The sequence below is a fragment of the Tupaia chinensis genome, unplaced genomic scaffold (genome assembly GCF_000334495.1).
Source record: "Tupaia chinensis unplaced genomic scaffold, TupChi_1.0 Scaffold000688_1, whole genome shotgun sequence".
In the NCBI taxonomy this organism is placed as follows: Eukaryota; Metazoa; Chordata; class Mammalia; order Scandentia; family Tupaiidae; genus Tupaia; species Tupaia belangeri.
The window spans coordinates 4896817-4901220 of NW_006160211.1; the positions used below are offsets into that span (position 1 = coordinate 4896817).

Below are 4404 nucleotides of genomic sequence, written 5' to 3' on the forward strand. Positions count from 1 at the left end.
TCCCCCCCCTCTGACCCCATCTTCCACAACTTCCAGCTGGTTCAGAGCGGCTGGGGGTGGGGTGGGGGGGTGGGCAAAGGAGCAAGAGCAGGGTGAAGGCACAGAGCAGCAGGGTCCAGCGGCCGGGAAGGTGATCTGGGGGCTGATCGGATGGCTGGACGATTTATTTTACTGTAGCCAATGAGTTTGAAATGCTCAAGCAAAAAGCGTCTCGACGCGCCGGTCGCTTACTCCCAGGGAAGAGGAGGGGGACGATTGCCGAGGGACCTCAGTAAGTTTTGACAAGAGGCTATGGACTTGCTACGAGGGGAACGGGGCTCTACCCAGGAAAGTGGGGCCAGGGAAGGGTTTAACCGGGGGCTCCGGACCCTTCATCTTTTCAGTCTTATCTCCTTTCTAGCAACTTGCCCACTGAAAGCAAGCAGCACTTTAAAAGAAACCGGTACTCTTGGAGCGTCCTGGCTGCCGGGCCAAGAAGCGACAGCACTGCCTGAGAGCTGGAAGGGAGGTCCCACGGAGGGACAGACGGCGAGCAGGGGTGGGGAGGGCAGAGTGAATTCCCGGGAAGGGGGAAGGAAGAGGTGTCTACTCACTGACAGAAAACAAGGCATATAAAAACAGTCCATGATTCTTGACAGCCAATCTTGAACAAACTTGCTGGAAAGGCTCAGAGGAGCTGCGGCAGTGCGTTGCTCGGGATGGCACTACGGAATGGCTCCTGAAATGAATATTTGAATATAATGAGACTCCAGCGCAGACAGGCTCTGTTTTTCTTCCAGCCCCTCCGGGTCACGTGGACGCAGAGGCCCCGCCCCGCGCCTGGGGAAGTCAGGCTCCTCACCCGGCTGGTGGAAGGCCCGCGCCCCCGGCCCCGCTCAGCCCCGCCCCTCCAGGCGAGGCCAGCCAAGTCTCTGCGGTCCGGGAGGAGCTCGCGGCCGTGCTCCGCGGAGCTTTCGGTCGGTGTCCGGCCGCTGACGCGCTCCAGGGGACACTGCGCGCAGGAACGGGTCCTTGCCTCTACCTGCAACTCGTAGGCTTCAGGCTGGGTCCTCTCGCCAGCGGCCTGATGCGGGAGGACCTGGGACAAACTCACTGTAGGGGCTGCTCAGTGCGATCCGAACTCTGCTCAAGTGGGGCCAGAAGCGGGGACCGCGGGTCTTAGCCGCCCAAAGCCTCAACACCAAAGCGCTCTTAAAGGAAAGCGCTAAGGGACCTTGAACACACACGCGCGCGCACACACGCGCACCCCGCCACTTCCTCCCCAGGGACTCCGCAAAGCCAAATATTGCTCCCAGAGACAGCCAGTCACCTCTGGCCAAAGCCTACGAAGGCTCAGACGAGCTGGGCGGCCGATCTAGCTCCCAGCCAAAAGCCGATGACCCCTGTCACGTACCGGGCAGGGGGCGGGGATGCTAGGGGGTGATCGGTATGGGAAAGCGAGGGGCTGACTAGTAGAGTAATTTCCCCGCTCCTTTATGGACAAGAAGTCCCGAACTGCGTCGGCCGCTGAGTTCTGGTACCCCCTAAACCCCGAGCAAAGCTGATCCCCAAAGAAACAGGTCCGCGGAGCCATTCAAGGCGGAGAGGCGGACGCCGGGGCTCTCGGCTCCGGACAGATTCAGAAAGAGGCGTCGTCGAGAAAGGGACGCTTCACGTTTTTCGGGTCTTAATGTCGCCGCGGTTTTACAACTCCCGACCGGGCGCGGAAAGGAAATCCCACCACATTCCCAGGAGTCGAAAGAAAACCGTGAACAGCTCTCGGCCTGCGCGCGACCTCTGCGTCGGAGTCTGTCTCTCCCCCTAGCTTGGAAAAAAAAGCAGCAAATATTCCTGCAAGAATTTTACCAACCCACACAGCTCAAGCAAACGCTGGGATGTGCCGACTCAACGAAGATGCCGCACGCGTGGGTCGCTCAGTCAAGGGCCTATTTGAAAACCTGATTCCGCGCAACTCTGCGTTCAGACCCGGCCAGCACTCTGGGTCATCCCAGAGGCCAGAGCCCCACGGCTTTCGCCCCCAAACCCATTCCACCCGCCTGCATTTCCCGGGCTGTGCCCAGTTCCTGCCTTGGATCGCGCTGGAGCTCAAGAGCTGCAGCTGTTCGCCACACACTGCCCCATAACCTCGGTTTTCTTCATGGGCACGCTTGCGGGAAGATTTTGAGGAAGAGGAATGGAGGATCCAGGAGCTCAGCCCTCCTGGCAGTGGCTGCCCGGCGCCGCCCGACGCCGCGGGTCTGGATGCGGAGGCCGCGGGCGCCCCTGCACGACAGTCCGCGCGCGGCCAGAGCTACGCTTTTTGAGCTGCTATTGCCCTGGATTCCGCGCCTCCGCTGGGGCTGACTGCAAAAGGGCTGCGGAGAGCAAAGATATCCAGAAGGGAAGAGCCTAAAAAAAAAAAAAACCAGCCTAAAAAGAAGCCCCGCGGGGGAGCTCCAGAAGTAGGAAAGGCAGGAGGAAACGGCTGGTGCCCGCGGGGCGAAGGGACAGTGGGAGGGGCGGGAGTCCGGGATCCCGGGACCATCCCCGGCCCCTAGGAATGTCCCAGGGCGGCGGCGGGCGCGCTCGCTGCGCTAAAACCAAGCAAGTAGAGACACCGGGAATTACGTCTCAATTTTGAGTCCACTAATTCCTCTCTAATCACATTTTTTTCTTCCTAGAATTTTAGTGTAAAAAACAAGCCAGAAAGAATTCCTCTCCAAAACTCTTCCTTGAGGGACAGGAATGCAGCCTATGGCTTTTGACCTTCACTTTCCTGAGTCTTCTCCCAACCCCGACGTTTGTTTAGAGGTAGCCTCAGTTTCCCAAAGAATGTGTTTGGTATTTTTAACGTCTCGGAAAGCCTTCAGCGCATAAACCTCGATGCTTGCAAACTATCCACCAAACCCGGGCACAGTAGGAGTCTGAGCCTGCCGGTCCAACTCCCGCGGGGAAGGGTTTGCAGGGACTCGGGAATCCCGGGACCCTTTCCCGTCGCTTCCAGGCCGGAAGGACTAAGAAAAGCCGCAAGACCACCGAGCGTCCCGTCGGCGACTCACCATCCGACACTCCTCCGCAGGAAGACTCATCCCTGGAGTCCCTGGCATCCTGGGCACAGTCCCCGCAGACCCCACACCCGAACCAGAGAGGGGAGACTCCCTGGGTTCCTCAAGTCTGCTAAAATAGCTTGTGGAGAAGACGCATCCTGTAGCCACAGTTCGCAAGCACTCAGGGGCGTCCCGCCATCTGGGGGGCCAGGTCGGGTGACAATCCCCTCGATGCAGCCCCTCAAACTGCGCACGCTCCATGGGGGAGCAGGGTTGGGCTCCCTACTGCGGAAACAGCTCCAGCTAGGTGTTTTCTCCCCACCGCGCGGCCGGTCGCTCAGCCCCTCACTCGGGATCTGAGCCTCTACAGCTCGCTCTTTCCTCTCTTGGCCCTAGGTGTCCCGGGATCGCAACCGCCAGTTCACAGGCAACGCATTCACCTCGAGACCTCAGTCTTTCCCAGCGATCCCTACCTAGGGCTTTTCTCCCCTCTCCTGCTCCGCACCTCCCAATAGTGGAAGTCGCCGTGGGTCACAGAACGGAGAAGGTGGCCCGATGTGGAAGTGCCTTCCGCGCCAGTATCCTCACCTCCAGCACCACCGCGGAGGGGTTGGGGGCAACAGGTCACCTTTTGCCTCGGCCACAGCCTGGCCCCCCAGCCTCTCTCCCCTACGGATGCGCCTCGGCTCCCTGTGGCCGGCATCCCTCTGCAGGCAGCCTTGCTCACCATAGGTCCCTGCAGTGGCGGGCTCGCCAGTAGCAGATCCTGGGGACCTCGGGACGGCTGCAGTGAACCTGGGCGAGGGCCGGGAACTGGGGCGCTGCCGGCTCGAGACGGTTCCGACCAGAATCCCATCAGCGGGAGAGGCGAGATACTCAGCCAGAGCGGCTGCGGCGTCGCAGGCTCCGGTCCCTCGGCTCCGGGGCCAAACTCACCTAGCTTCCGGGCCGGGCTCCGCGCTCCTTCCCTCCCTCCCTCCTCCCCGGCCCCCTCGCCTCTTCTCTCTCATTCCCTCCCTCTCTTTCTTTCTTTTCTTCCTCCTCCTCTTCTCCGGCAGCCCCTCCCTTTCTCCCTCCTCCCTGGCTCTCCTCCCTTTCTGGGGATGGCAGCCCCGCCCACATCCTTCCCTCCCGCCGCCGGCCTCGCCTCGCAGGCCCGGGTCCCGGAAGCCCGGGCAGCGCCGGAGCCAGCAGATGCGGCCGGGGATGGGTCGCCGCTGCCTCCAGCTCCGCAAGCGGCTGGGGCTCACCTGGGGACCACGTGCAGAGGTACTAGAAAGCATGCACCGACTAGTCTCTGAACCTTCCAAAAATACCCATGGGAGTCTGGGCTTCCCTGAGTTTAGAGTAACTGCTGCCCAAACTGATGATTAAAACA

At 61.0% G+C, this 4404-nt stretch overlaps 1 protein-coding gene across 2 annotated transcripts in view; it reads right to left on the reverse strand.

The window, feature by feature from the left end:
- BMP4 (bone morphogenetic protein 4) overlaps positions 1–4014 on the reverse strand; it is an 8368-nt gene extending 4354 nt beyond the window's left edge. The window contains exons 1-2 of one of the 2 annotated variants that reach the window (XM_006160554.3): positions 3754–4014; positions 594–718 (exon numbers count right to left, since the gene is read on the reverse strand). The gene's annotated coding sequence lies outside the window, so the exon portion shown is untranslated. The remainder of the gene's footprint in view (positions 1–593; positions 719–3753) is intronic. The other variant, XM_027776634.1, reaches the window with a different exon arrangement.
- Between the last annotated feature and the right edge of the window lie 390 nt (positions 4015–4404).